Source organism: Dermacentor silvarum, chromosome 6, assembly GCF_013339745.2.
Source record: "Dermacentor silvarum isolate Dsil-2018 chromosome 6, BIME_Dsil_1.4, whole genome shotgun sequence".
Lineage (NCBI taxonomy): Eukaryota > Metazoa > Arthropoda > Arachnida > Ixodida > Ixodidae > Dermacentor > Dermacentor silvarum.
Window position 1 is genome coordinate 143,084,310 of NC_051159.1, and position 15,782 is coordinate 143,100,091.

General features: G+C 50.3%; 1 long non-coding RNA gene across 3 annotated transcripts in view; it reads left to right on the forward strand.

Annotated features, from left to right (window-relative positions):
• LOC125946415 (uncharacterized) overlaps positions 1-15,782 on the forward strand; it is a 69,807-nt gene that overhangs the window by 47,479 nt on the left and 6,546 nt on the right. For all 3 annotated transcript variants that reach the window (XR_007467570.1, XR_007467568.1, XR_007467569.1), the window contains one exon: positions 3,101-3,207. This is a non-coding gene — a long non-coding RNA (uncharacterized LOC125946415). The remainder of the gene's footprint in view (positions 1-3,100; positions 3,208-15,782) is intronic.

Consider the following 15,782-nt stretch of genomic DNA (forward strand, 5'->3'; position numbering starts at 1 on the left):
CGTCTGCATTCTCCCGAGTGTGGTCCAGATCCCCATGAAAAGCCTCGTATATCCACTTCACATCCAGTGTATTTTGAAATAGAGTGCGAAGACTCCTGTTAGGCGCATCTATAATTCCTGTCAGGGTATCTGTTCAGGCTTACGTAATTCCCGTCAATACTCCTGTCAGGTTACCTGTCTTGCCGTAACGGGACCCTGTAGATGATCACGCACTGACTTATTCGTTCTCGTGTCCTGAATTACAATGACGTTTAGCATTCTTGGCACAGACTCTGAGAAGGAGAGAGAGAGAAAAACGGAAAGGCAGGGAGGTTAGACTTTGTACAGTTTGTGGCTACTCTACGCGTGAGGAGGAGTGAATGAAAGAAAGAGATGACAGGGGTTCAGATAAATCACGTGCACAAGATGAGGTACATCGTGTCTACAGCCGCGCATTCAAGTCTGACGTCTTCAGGTGCTGTAGAAGAGCTGGTGTGACTTTGCGAGTGTTGAGACCAGGCTCCCAGGATCTTAGCCTCGGTAAAAAGCCGATCGTGCAGCCTGCTCGAGGCACACGGGAGATAGGTTAGCGTCGTTCTTCGATTAGAGAACAGTGGCCGAGGAGGTGCTCGATATAGTCTCTTCACATTCGCGCTGAGCGCACATAGGTATGTCTGATACGGCGCGTTACGTACGAAGCTGTCGCAGTCGTGCGTTGTGACGCTCTACGTCTGCTGTGCGGCGCAGGAGGGCGTAGCCTCCAGTGTACTCGGGGGCTTTTATCCTCTGGCTCATTCGCCGCTTTCGCGAGTCCCGGATAAGCGGAGACTTTCTTTATCGCCTTTCCTCATTTTCGGGCTTCCTGGCGATAAGACCGCATTCGCGCACACAAACACACACCCCAATCCACGAACCTCCGGGTCCCCAAGCTCACGTTTCTTGCTCGTTTATTGGCCAGAGAAAGAGTGGGCACGTTCGCGCCTCGTGTCCCGACGCACGTGGCGCTCGGATTTGTCGTCGCCAAGGCCACGACTTTTCACCCTCCGCCGGGCCTGTTCTTCCCGGTACTGGCTCGTGCAGGAATTATTACCGTTCTCTTTTCTTTATGAGTGACTAACCGATTATTTTTCTTTACCGTTTTACCATGTGTGCGGTGCCTCATTGTTATCGTTACAAGTTATCGTCGTGTTAGGCCGAATGGCTGGGAGACTTCGGGCCACCAGGGCACATGCTGCAGCACGTGACATCCCTCATGTGCACGCAATACGATGATCTACTGACGCTCTATGTAGACTCCATGTTTTCTATATATTGATATCAGTGAACGTAATTTAGATAATCTCTATAGAAGTTGAATGTACGCTGTATGCCCTTCGTGTCCAGGATTGAACACACAGGATATGGTTTCAGGCCTGCACTAGCCTCCGATACCGGGATCAAGCTTCTAACAAATTGTTGTATAGCGACGGGTAATAACTCCTAAACAGTTTTGGTTTCGTGTTTTGTAAACACGCGAATCTTTGCTTCTGTAGAAGTGAAAGACGGAGGAGGGAACGCGTTGTCCTGCCTTAGACGGCCCCTACCTCGTTCTCGGCTCGCCGTAACGGCCCGAGGCAGCGCCGAGGTTACACTTAGATGCCGGCGTGTGACTGCGATTGTTCGCTGGCCAATTAACGAGGCGCCCGGTGAAGCTGTCGTCGACGAGAGCAATTAGTGCTCCCGTGCGGGGTCTTCGCATCGCGCCCGGTGTGAGAGCAGGTGGAACTCTCGTGCATGTTCTGCCGCTACTATCCCTGTTCTACGCCCAGCATATATTTTGTTACAGCTCAATTAAGTGCGCGTCGAGGCGGCTTTGTGTTATCAGAAGAACCTGCATCCCGTATTGTGTTTCACTGCTTTTGAATACTGCTCACTCGCGATATAGTCTTTTTTTTGGGGTAATTTGTAATTGTTGTTAATGGTTGTCGTTAATGGTTGCACTGGCATTTGCCCACCGTTCATCGTACTGCCGCCTTGGCGCTTCTAATGGTCGCCGTCTTGTGTGTGTAGCGAAGTCGCTGATCGTTAGCTCGCGTCCAATATGTCTTTTTTTTTTCTGGTCTCCGTGGACTCATAGCGCCACTGTCCAGCTGTTGTACCGCCTCTTCCCTAACGGCGTAAACTCAGTTTAAAACAGTGTAGCTGTAAAAATTGTCGCAGTTTCACCCGAAATGCGAAGCACCAATTGCGATAGCAAATTAAGGATAGTAGTTTTATCAGCTGTATAAACTTGGACATGCAGCAGCACCAGCAACGCGCAGAACTGTTGTCGACGCCGTCGGCGTTTTGCCCGCGTTCGCACCGAACGCGCGCGGCGTTTTTATACAAATGCGTATTTGGTGCCGCAGCTAAACGTCGCCTCCCCTCCCTTCCCCCCACAGCCTTTCGCAGCCCTTGAGGGAGCACGGCTCAGCGCCAAATTCGCGCGACGGGAAAAAGTTGCGTTTGCTCTCTATATATGGAAAGGAGGAAAGAGACGCTTAATTCTGCAGCCCTTCAGGGAGCACGGCGCAGAACGCGCGTTTGCTCTCCGACGTGCGTTCGCTCCCCGTGAAAGCGCGCGTCCCTCGCGGCCTTTTCACTCGCACATAGAGCGTCCGGAGCGCGGCGACGATTTCATCGCCGTGGACGTCATACGGAACCTCACGGTTACGGCGACGCCGACGGCAGAAATCTGCTTGGGAGTGTCCATATAATTGCTATGGCAATAATAATTGATTGTGTCAGTATGCTATAGGCGACCACGAGCAGAGCCAATCCATGTGCGTGGCGGGCTTCGTACGCCGAGCGCCAAATAAGAAACCCTGGCTTTTGGGTATCGCTGTAATGCGAATTCACGAGCGTGTTGAATAATGCACCTAAAGAGAACTTTTAATACAGAGAACGCAGAGGCTAGTAGCTAACTTTTAAGATATTCTCGGTCACAAGACTCTGGATACCAAGTTTTTGAGTGTATTGACGATTCACACGGATGCATTCAATTTCAAGGTGACTTCTTGATTGCTTTCCACACTTAGTTCTCGCAGTGGTCGCAAAGCTAAAAGAGTGTCTCCTCTCCTTTGTTTTCTTTCCTGCTCGCTAGGTTGCGGCCACGGCACGTGACGTCACTCAAGGTTGTCCGGGTGTAGAGATGAGGCATACGACGCAGCAACGGCCACCTCGGAGAAGACAACTCTAAGCGTCACACCCGTGAGTTGTAGTTGTTGTTCTAGAGAACCGCCTTTGTTATAGTAAAGGAAGCGAGATTTGACATGCGTAAACTTATCTCATCAGCGCAGTTTAACAACAAACGTGAAGCCGTGCAGCAGCAATGCATTAATGTAGTTTAGGTTGGGTTATAGATCTAACAGCTCTACAAGGAATCTAAACTATAGTAAACGCGCAGCTGGTTTTATTGCTTTATAGCCCCGAATCCGCTCCCATTTGACGGCATGTGGGTGTCCTCTGCAACCTCAGACCAATCCGGGTTGTGACAACGCAGTTCTATAGGAGCAGTTGAGCATATCCTATTACAATGTCCGGCCAATATAGAGACGAAAGAACGTTTTATGAAAGTCAAATGGACAAAATATGAAATTTAAAGCGCTCCCCGTGCCTTGTCCTTCTAGGCGACGTCAGGCTTTGAAGTTTGTATGGTTATCTTCAAGACGTTCGCTTGCTATACAAGCTCTAGGAAGTACTTTATGCGCATTAACATAATCGAAATATTCTACCCTTTTAGTCTCCCCTTGCTATCCCCTAGGGCGTTTCAATCCCTCATCCCATTCCCCACCCAGAGTATATAGCATGTAGGTGGCTATACACACGGCCTATGAATTCTCTGCGTTTCATTGAAGAGCATTCTCTGTCTCTTGATAAGTCCTCGATAACAGTTTCTTTGCATATGGCGCCCTGTCTGTCGGTTCCTTTCCTTCCGATGACGTCACGAGCGTGGACCGCTTCATCGTCCCTCCAATGTCGGAATGTCGCGCGATCGCACGCGGCTTCGCTCTTTCTTCGTTTCTCGCGCGGCCCTCGGAAGACTTCTAAAGCTCACGGTTATGAAGCTATCTTTAACCGCACGAATATAAAATACAGAGGGGGTTATCTTTCGGAGTAACGTCTCCATCGTAAAGTCAGCAGTAGCTAGAACGCGCATAATGAGCCTTAAATCACCCACTAATGGCGTAAGCCTTTAAATATATGCCGCGAAGGCAGGCGTTTTGCCAAGTAACACCGGAACGCGGTCTCCGTATGCGACAGTGCACGGGAGGCCATGGTGAGCGCTTGTGCCGTGGTGCCTCCTTTCCTTTCGTCGTCTTCCCGTCGAAATTCGAGGTAACAGCGCTATCGCCGCTAGGTATTCCAAGAACCGCTACCTGTTTGCAGCACTCCGACAATACTAGCATTGAAACCGGCGACACGCTTTTTTTTTTTCCTACCTATCGAATGTCCGCCGCCATTGAGCTTTCGCATTCTGTCGGTCTTGGCTAACTATCAGTGCCTGCGCGCGTCTGTCTGTGCGGCCGAGAGACGTGCCGCGAAAGTGAAACCTTGTGTCTTGCGTGGGCCTCGATTAACGGTTGCTGCTCAGCCGGCGCGTGACTAGCGCACTTGGCGCGCCGCCAGCGGCGCCGTTAACTAACACTATACGTCGTTCCCTTCGCCCGCTGTACGTTCGCGTTGCGCATAAATATGCGTACATGCCGTGAACGGTGGCGCGTACTCCTTTCTCGTCTGCCGTTTTGCCCCAGGGTAGCCGGACGCATCGAGGTCATCTGTGTGTAAGTGGGCAGCCGTTCGCGAGAGCTCCGAATGAGCCGTTGCGCAACTTTACCATGAACACATAATATGATAGCTTTACCCATGAAAAAAAAATAATTTGAACTTAACAATTAAAGAGCACGATTATTTATTTGAAACATTGCTTGAAATAAACGTATATGCAAGTACTGCAGTTTGAGAACATGCGAGAAAGTAGCACAGAATCATCCTGCCTCGAGCTTGCACTCCCAGCAGCCCCGAGTCAGTGACTGCGCTAAGCAGCTGAGCTTCAACAATGTAACGCCTTCACATGACCTATAGAAACTACACTCATACAAGCGAACGAATGTTGGCATAAGCAATTCCAATGTTTCAAGCCTTAAAGATATTAAATGCATGACTGAAGAATCTCAGCAATGGCTCAGTTTAGCAAAGAGGACAAGAGAAAGTTCGCTTGGCCATTCTGCCTTTTCCATCTCCTCCTTTTGGCAATTGTTTTTTGCGTTGTCTTCGGTTGCCTATTGTTCTTGTTAGGCGTTACTTTGCCTAGGTCCTTTGGTCTTACCTTTCTCTGCAGCATACTTTCGTACGCACTTTTTAGGCTAGGCGCCTATATTTAAGCAGCCTGTGGGCAGCAAAACTGAACCGGTTGCTTCTATCTCTAACGTGATTTGCGTCGCGGAGTTGTTGCGACGATTTCAGCAGCGAGTTGCCACGTGTCCCTCGCTATACTACGTCGTTCTTTGGTTTACGAAACGTCTTTTATCGGTAAACCCACCCTTTCCGCTATTTCGAAAGCCGACAACTATACAGAGCTTCACTTCGGCTGTTCATAGCCTATATAGTGCCTCTGTAAAGCCGCGAGAAAGATAGCGAGAATAACGGGCACGGCGTCCAAGCGGACACGCAGTATGCAGTATACGTCGCATAGCGCGGACTCGGGCGGAGAGTATCATCATCAGCTGACCGTACAGCAAGATCTTATCTCAATCAGCCAGAGGGTCCCCCGAAGCCAGCTGGCCGGAGCGGGGACTCCCCTCGTCCGCGGCGTCGAGTGCGAACCGCTGCTGCATCCAAGTGACGATAACGCGTCGCGGATATCAGCTGCACGCGGAGGATAACGCGCGCTCACGCAAGGCTCGCCTGCCTGCGCGCTGTCGTCACCGCTCGCCTGAACGTCGGGCATGCGTAGTAGTACGAGAGGGCCCGTAAAGAAGCGCACGCCGTCACCTCAGCGTCGCTCGGAAGGAGTCGTGAAGGGTGCCTGCACTTGACATATAGAGCGAATGCTGTCACGAGTATGCCGTGAGTCACAGCGGTCGTGGCAACGCCTCGTGCGATGCTTTTGATTTCCCAAACTGCGTTACACCGGCTTCGCACGAGCACTGTCAATCGCGATTGGCTCCTTTGGTGCCCAAGCTGGCGGAAGGGAGTCAATCGCGATGGAAAATTTTGATCCTAATGATCGCGATCTAAAGTTTCCGTGTGACACCGAATACATTTTATGCTGTTGCACGACGCTTCTCGTCTATAGACGAGGGAGAAAGGGAGCTTTAACGAACTCGTGCGCTTAGAAGTTATTGACTAAGCAGGTTTGCTAACTTTTTTTGGGCGCTACTGATATCTAGCTGGTCTTTTGCAATATAAGACGCCGATAATTAGTAAATGAAGTTGCATACGTTGAGCTAGAATTTACGACCTGGGCTAATTCATGCCAGCGGTGTCTTGTATAGCCGATGATGATGAAGTAGCAATTTCTGCTCTTTGGGTGACGACAAATCATTTTCGTTTTCGCTTACTAAAACACACGTAAACTGCACAATAGATTTCGCGAGCGAGCATAAATAACCAAGCATTTATGCAAACCATACAGCCGCTCTCCGTTCCAGTGGATTCCATGCCAAAGTACGGCTGTTATTATTACCCGAAGTCCCGTTCATATAGACGTCGACTTAAATAGGCCGCGCTTTGTGCAGCTCTCGCTTACGTAGTGCGAAGTGCGTTCAGTTGGGCGCTATTGTTTCGCATGAGCATGACGCATTGTTTGAGGCAGTAGTAGCGATGACGCAATGTCATGACGTCGATGATAATCCCGTAGTAGCTTCTGCGCACTTGTGCACAGTGTCAACGCAGAATATTTTTGTCTTTTGTTCAATTTTTCACTCTCTTTTCTAATTTCCAATTTTCTAATTATTGTTCCATTCGAAGCGTTTCGCTTATCCATTAACTCTAGTACTTTAGCACCAGTTTCTAGCTTACCAAGCTAGTAAAAACAATTCTGTTGCTCTTTTCTGTGACGTAATGATTTACAGCGACATATATTATGTCTAGGGTCTGGTAGTTGCCAGGACAAAGGTAATCGATTTCTGTCTTTTTATTAGATAAACCTCTCGGCCAATATGGCTGCCTAAGTGGTAGGAACAACTGCTAATTATACTTTAGTTTCTTGTTTAAAACATGCCGCGAGCAAATTTATTTTAAAAAATTAGCGAAAAAACAGCAAAATATGCGCTGCATGTGCAGCTTTGTGTGATGCAGATACTGCAACAATGAGTTTGCACTTTTGTTGTCCATTATCCAACGGGTATAGCTCTCTGAAACATTAGGCTTGTGTTTGGGATCCCTGAGCATATTTTGCCGAATATCCAGAGCACCAGGACACAGCCATAGAAGATGAGGAATGTCAGCCCTACTACGCATAAGTCGGACACTTAGGATACGTTCCCGGGTTGCCAGTCTTCCTAAGATTGAAAAACTACCTACTGTTGCTAGGGGGTAACTGCAGCAAAGTTGACGGGCCGGTCAGCAAACGAGCGAGGCACTTCTTGTGGGACAGGGCAAGAAAATTAAGTTTTAAACAAGAAAATAAATTTTTAAGAAATGCGCAGCTGTCCTCCGCTCACATGTACGCGATCGCTAACATCACCGCGCTAGTATGACGTCATCGCCTCTCTTGAGTTACGTCAGCAGCTACTGCATCATGCAGAGCGTAACGTTCATACAATACATAATGGAGCGCTATTGTGGCTACGCCGTACGGGACATAATACGTAAGAGGAAGTCGTCAATCTGCATAACCCGCAGTTTACCTGGCGAGGCGCCGCACGACGAAGCGACCCCAAGGTATTGAATGCCTCTTTTCGAATGGCGCGTTTCAAGGATTACTTATTGCCCCGATTGGTCGGTGGCAACCTATAGGTGTCGATGACAGTGCTGCGGCTCCGTCTTACGTCTCGGCATGACGGTAATGTGCGGGAATTGGTACGTGTGCACGTCAGGTTGATAATTTTAGGCAATGACTGGGCGTTGCTGGAGCAGCGGAAGGGCAGCAGATGATAAGCCGAAATCCGCCATTCGTCTTAACTCTACAGACTATAGATATATATGGCCGAAATTTTGTGCTAGCAGTACATTTTAACAGCACAGAATAGGATACGGAATCTGCACTCTGCCGCAGTGCTTGCCGAACTGCGACATTCGTATATGTACGCTTATGCATGGAGGTCTTGTGTTGAACCCGGCCACCGCGCAAATTATGCCTACTGGCCTCAAATGATTCCCTCTTGACGTCATTCATGTTATCTTATATGTCAGGTAATTGCTTACGAAGTAAACAACCTAACATTTTAGTTATATAATTGCATTATCAACTATGACTCTGGGGTAACTGACGATAAGTGTATACGTTGTCTTATTAGAGCAAGACCGCCGAAGTTCCTCCGATATTTCTAAAGTTTTGTGCATAGAAGCACCATTTACGTAATTTATTTTAATTATCGCAATTTTTCCGTTATTCTTAATTATGTATACTTAATGTAGACGTCTATCTACAGTGGATTCTAGATTATGTCGACACTTTCTTGAACACCGCTCTAACTAGACCTTCGCTAAAGTTACAACATCCATAATTGAAAATTATGGATGCCGTAAAACTAGACTTAATTGTTGCGTTGGTCCCCGATCGACAGTTGTCCCCACTCGTGTACATATATATATATATATATATATATATATATATATATATATATATATATATATATAAACTTCGTGGCGTACACAGTAGATGGCGCCACATTTTACTCGGCGTTGCAGTAGACAGAATTCTGCATCGATGCTCGGCCGCACATAACACCCCCGTGCAGACCTATATAAAGCTCGCAGCGTCGGTCGAATGCAGTACAGTTACTGCGCGCGCGTGATTTCGCAGCTGGCGGCGTGCGTGTGTGTGTGTGTGTGTGTGTGTATCGCACTTAATTTCCGCGCCGACTGGCACTAGGGTCATTCACTGCAGCGTTCGTCCCACGCACGCACGTACTCATGCACGTCTGGCGTGCGCTTGCGCTGCGCGAATGAATGGACGGAAGCCAGACACCCCCGGCCAGAGTTCATGAATGAAGCTGCGCTCACGCACCCTGCCACTACGTATAGGCGCGGGTGGCAAAGGAAAAAAGAAAAGAAAAAAAGTACTGACTTTGCAGCTGAGCTTTCTCGTTGGGCCTCGAAATTGCTCGCTGCGGGATGCGTGCGGCACCGCGGTGGTCGACGAATCGAGTGCGATTACGGAGAGCAGCTTCGTGTGTGACGCGTCTGCAGGGAGGCAGCGCGCGAGTAATACAGTCGCGTTTTATACGGAATAGGCACGATACCGTTCTGATGAGCTTTTGCGATAGTTTGTCTCGCGAAAATGCCGGAAATCGGGGGTACCGATAGACATTGTGAGCCAGGACGCCCGTGACAAGCTTAATGGGGAGAGGCCGGCCCTGCTGATAACCTCGTCGTATGGTTAAAATATATAAACGACTCTTCTTCTTTTCCTTTTTTTTTATTTTACCCCTTCCTGAAAAGTAGGTGCAAGCACGAGATCCTGCTTGATGCTGTTGTGGATAGCCTAGAGCCAGTGGCGGCCTTCGTGATACTAGGGGCGCTATACGTCTGTTGTCTATGCATGAGGTCAGAGTCGCGCAAAAGTCTGAGAAGCGGCCACTATTCGCAAAAGTCTGAGAAGCGACCACTTTCTCCTAACGTATTGTTACCTTGCGTAACAATATCACGTTCCACGCAAGCAAAGGAATGGCCTCCGCGGGTTGTCAAAGCCCACATTGCACTGGTGGCACAATCTAGAGTAAGATAAGGACGGGACCGCGCTGCCGCTGCGTGCCACGCAAGCACACAGAAGAGGAAAAATTAATTTCTGAACCAGGCTACGGTTTCCGCAGAAGCTGCGGCCGCTAAGTGCGATAGGAACAGCGAAAGTAGTCACGAATAGGTTTGCAAATATATGCATCGAAATGTGTATTGCCCGTGGAAGCAGAGTACGTTTCGAGAACACGGACCGGAAGGCGAAACAATGTTTTGCGGCAAGGAAACGCGACACAGTGCCACCACCTACTACAGCGTTCTCACGCTAAAACTGGTCGTAAGAGCGCTTGAAGCACTTTTGTGCTTCAATGCATAAAACGAAGTTTTGTTGAGAAAGCAACTGGAACGCCAATGCATTTCCCCCTCGAAGTTCCGGAATTAATATCTCGAAACTGGTGTCATCTTGAGAATTCGTTCGAAGTGGATCCGCCTTGCGAACTCCACGGCTAGAATTTGTAAAGTTCAATATAGGCCCTAAGGTAATTAATTAAAAACTTAGTGATTTTTTGCTAATTGGTCCATTATGGATTTCAATTTTTTGTGCAAGTAATGTCCGCCTCTTCGAGCATTGGGCTATCTGCCACAGTAAACCTTCAAAATTTTTTAGTGTTCGCTGAAACACCCTGCATTTTATAGACATGGGGACACAAGCTGTGGAATGTAACATACAATAATAGAACATATATACTGCCTAGTAGGAATTTACATGACGTATTTTTATAGTGATGGCTATCGACTTTCTCGAACTTACTGTCCGCTAATTTTGGCCAGTGGATGAAGTACCCTGGGCGCCATATTGCAGTCTGCTAGTAATGCGTGCACGACTATCTAAGCATGCGGCGGAGGGGTGAGCTGAGAGAAGGCCATCCGGCGCGTGGCGCCCTCTTGGAGACGGTCACGTATCGATTGCGGGTGCCTCTTGTTGACCTTTTCGGCGGGGATTGTGGCGAGCCCCGGGTGCGGGGAGGGAGGGAAACAGAGAGAGAGAGAGTGAAACGGACGGTCCCGTTTCTCCTCGTGATCCTTTTTTCCCTCCCCTCCGTCCTCACTTCCCATTCCCGCTACCTTTCTCTTATTCTCCCTTTCGCGCTGCGTCGCCGACGCGCACGCGCTGCATCTCGGTATAGGCGCGCCAGGCAGCGCTGGCGGGAAATGTCGTGGGCGCCGTTGCAGAGGCAAGATGGCGATCGGCAGTCGCAGTAGCAGTATAGTAGCGGGAAAGCATATGCGCGCTCCTTGGCTGCGTGCGACCACGCTTGAGAGCCCTCACTCTGCAGCAGCCGCACGGAACACATCTCCGACGTACTTTTTTTTTTTGCTTGCTGCGCAACATCGGCGCGTTTACTTTGGGCCCAGCGATGCGTTCCTTGTAATCGCAGCTTAGATGTTCGTAATGGTGGCGCGCTTCGCTGTATAGATCGCATCAAATGCCAAGCAGTCTGGATGTACCAGTACATACAGTGTGGGCCACCTTGTGACATGAAATTAGACGCGGCGACGCTGTGCCCAAATATACTTCGCAAATGCACCCCCATGTGTGTTTAGTGGCTGCTGAACCGCGAGTTTAAAGCTGGTGTAAACGTTATCGCATCACCGTCACGTCGAAGCGTAACAGGGTGTGACAAATCCGTCATCGACTCGTAGCAGAGGGGTTGTGAACCAAAGAGCGCCGTAGACCTCGTAGGGAGATACACGCGACGCTGCACGCCGTCTTGCGCTTCACGTGTAGCCGATTGTCTGCGTCGGGAATTGAACCGGCAGCTTCGTCGCACAGGGGACATGAAGTAACGCCCCGAGTCTTCGTTTTTCTCGGAGTAAAGAGTCGTGCATGCTATTGCCACGTGTTATAAAGCAGCACGTTGGCGGGAGCAGGCAGTGTGACAGCTGAATCGCGCACACTTTTCTCGACCCAGCGACTAGGAGCCCGCCCGTTCAACCAAGCTCTGTCGATGGGCTGAACCTTAGCTGGGCAGCTCCGCGATGGGGATCGTAGCCAATGCGACCGCGATTACATCTGGTAGCAAGCGCAAGTTTATAACAGAGCAGGACCGAGTTTCACACTGTTTCATACTCTGCAACAAGATTAGCGTGCGTACTCGTTGGGTCAGAAAGTGTTTGCTCCATTCGTTTCACACGGTGCGAGCAGCCGGCAACGCCTACATTTACAGCACAATCCGCGAGTCCGTATTCTGGAAATTATGAAAGGAAGTTATCGTTGGATGCCGCACCGACTGTGGTGTCAAGTAGCAGCGAACGTAGTGCCGAATATTACGCGGTCTTTAGGTCTGTACATCGCCCCACGTTCTTTAAAGCAGTTTCCCTAGAGAGAAAGTTTAATGGTATCGTGCAGGAGAGGTTAGCAATACGACAACCTTGTCAAAATTCTCCAGGTGAGATGGGGAGGTATAAAAGAACGGGAAAAGATACACACACAAAGTATGAAACCAATAAAAGAGTGAGAGCCAGTTCGCAAAACGCGACGCTCTCCTGGCTCGTCGTCCTTCGACTCTCCTTTTTGACAAAAAGAAGACAACCACCTAATAATGGCCTCAAAATACGAGAATAACGCCAGAAAGCCGAAAGGCGCCCCTCGCCCTCTACGTCTGGGCCCCCCTCGTGACGACGACACCCACGCGGTTTGGTGGTTGTGGCGGCGGCGGCGGCGGCGCAAGAGCGGGACAGGGACCGCGGGCCGGGTCTCGTGCGTCACGTCACGACGTTGTCGACTGCGGTGGCAAAGCGGGCGCCCCGCGCGTGTCTGAATGGCCCGTTGCCAGCAGCCGGAGCGGCGCACGCGTTGTCGACGGCTGGATAGCCGAGCGAACGGCGGCGGCGCCGCCGCGAACGCGAGGTCATCGTCCTGGGTCGACCGCCGTCGCAGGCGCCTCCGTGTTCTGGCTCCGGCGCATGTAGCCAGCGTTCTGAGTCGGCCCACGTGCCTGATGAATGGGCGTCGCCGTACAAGCGACGCCGCAGCCGCGGCTGTTGTGCAGCCGCGGGGACTTGACAGCGAGGAGGGTGGGGGGAAGCTCAAGACCATTGTTTCCTTTTGTTCCGAGGCTTGACGCGCTCCTTGCCTGTGCGCGGATACTCTTGAAATGAATACTATAGTAGAGGCAATGTTAGGCCAAACCAGACAGAAGGTAGGTTACGATTCTGGAGTGGTAAACGCTCGTAACCTTAACCGAGTGTTGTACAGGTTTAGTGTGTCATTGAGGACACGTGACAGGGGAATAATGGATGACTTTCGTATGATCGGCGCCAAACGTGCAGCCGCACAGTTGTGCTGCCGCATATGCTTGGTGATGTTATGATGAAGAGAGAGAGAGAATGAACACGTTTGCTCCCCTTCTTTCAGAGGCTCGGCGCTCTTCGCCTGAGCAGAGGTACTCTTGGGGGGACGCTAAGGCATTAGAGAGTTTTAGATTAGGGGGACGCAAGCGTAGGGGCCCCAAGCGCTAGCGGGCCCGTATACGCTTGCGTCCCCCTAATCTAAAACTCTCTATTAACACCTGGAATAGTAAATGCGTAGCTTTCACCTAGGCGCACTTGTTAGGTTTGTAAGTGACAAGGTGAAGCAATGAAAGACGATCGACGACTCTACTTTGATGTTTACGATGCTTTCTCTGACGGTGGTAATATTGACGTCTTTATACCCTCGACGCTGTGGCGCAGTTGTAACATATCGACATAAACAATTCTATTAGGTTAGCAAATGTATAAACTACCTAGGCGACCTGTGAAGGCTGACTGCGAAGAAACTCCGCGGGTTTACAAAACAGAAAGAAAAGGCGAAAAACTGACTTGTGATACCATATTACCGCGATTCTGTCACGAGAAAAACTGAGAAAAGGTTGACCGGTCTTGAATTTCGGTGCTTATTCGCTTTGAAATTTGCATATTTACGCCTAACACGTGGTGTATGCAGGAACTATGCTGTGAAAATATGACTTTCGCCGACTTCCGGAGGATGTCCAGAAAGCCGGTTTATCGTTCTTTTTTGAGTGGGACGCGATCGGTCGTGTCACATCCAGCTCAGCGGGAAAAATCCTTGCGTTCTGTCAGAAGTAAAAACCCTCCGGCGCGCCCCCCGTTGTTTGCGGACCGCGTGAGTCAGCAGTGGAGCGGCACTGGAAACGGAGCGGCTCAGGGGTGTTCCCTCACCAGCCGGCGCCGCAATCCCGGGAGCTTCGCGCCTTCCGTTATTACACGGTTTCTGAACCCCGTACCGATCGACGAACTGAGGATTTTCCCGAAAGGTCAAGCGCCGTGGATGAGCTGTACTCTATAGCCAAGCAGGCACCACCAGCGTTTGCGCCAGTTTGAGCAGTTGGCGCGCCGCTGCTTCCGCATGACGTCACCCCCGTGACTTCCCCGCGGTGAATCGAGCGCCCGCCGCCGATTCGGGCTTCGCTTCCGGCCGCACAGATGGCGCCAGGAAGCCCACTTCCCAGGCGACGACGTTAGGCCGGCCTCGGTTCGCTCTCCGTCGCAGCGGTGCACTGGGAGCGCTGAGCGTGGTGAGGTGCGCTCGGGCGGCGACAGCTTTCCCGGTGGGTGACACCTGCGCTCGGTTCGGTTATTGACTGGCTATGGCGGCGGTTTTCCTTTCTCCGGGGCGATCTGTGCTTGCTTTTGTTTCTGGCACGTTCGTCGCCCCTGCGGCGTGTTTGGCGGCGAGGTTATCAGAATGCGTTCGGTATACTTCGGTCTCTAGGCTTCCCTTAGACTGCTCTTGCTTACACTCCCTCTGTAGTCGTCAACCTGCTGCGCAGTTGACTTGTCGCTACGTTTGTCACCCCCGTTCTTGTGTTCGTGGTTGCCAGTGTAGCTCCGCTGCCTTGAATATTTCTAAGTATGAGGTGGAGATGTGTTACATCCGAATAATTCGGTGAAGATCCCAGGCCGATCGCTGGGAAGCTTGGCTTTTGTCGAGTTCAAATGGGGCAGCTTTGTCCCAGCAAACCGGATGGAAGAGTGAGGTTCTGGCAAATGTTTGTCCTTTCCGCGTATCGTGGTATTCGAAGAACGAGGTTGTGTAGGGTAGTTCTGGGGCTCGGCTGCTCGCCTGAGCCGCGTATTTAATTTTGACACAGCGCTCTGAGAAGGGTGGTCTATTACAGTAGCATATTGTTAAGGCAATGAAAACGCAGTGGAGGATACACAATTTCGTAAGGTTTTGACATTGTGAATTTCGCAGGCGTTAGGCGGATTAGTTGAACACAAGACTTTGCTTGACTGTGTCGCTCTCAAAGAAAGGATTTCTCCGTCCTTACTTCTTGTATTGTTGGTGCGAATAATTGCGGCGCTGTGAGAATCGCTGTCATGGCCCTGTGCTTATGTGGCCAGTAATTTAATGATGCCATAATTGTCACCGCTGGCGTCGTCGCAGCATCTGACTGACGTGCAGTTTGCCCCTGAAACATCCGACTTATAAGCGTGTCGTTTATATGGGTCATGCTCTTAATGTGCGCTGTTATTCGTTAGCGATGGTGAATAGCTATAGTCCTTCGGACGTGCTCACAGGAATAGGCTTCCGACGTGCTCACAGAATCAAACTATGGATATGACATTGAACGTCTCTCATAATTCCGAACACCGCTGTATACAGTATGCTAGCATGCTGCTGCTCTAACGCGGAGGTTTCTAATCAGCCGCAAATTCGCTTCGGGATCGCCGAGTGCGAAATTGACAGCACTCGCAGGTCCCGCCTCCTTCTCTTTCTCGGGAGATGAGCTTTGACGTGGCGGTCGCGGTATCCATTAATTCTCGTACAAGAAGAAAGAGAGCGAGAGAGACAGAGAGAGAGGGGGGCACAGAAAACCGAAGAACGAGGGCAGGCCCGTTATGCCGAAGATGCATCGCAAATACCGCCTGCTACT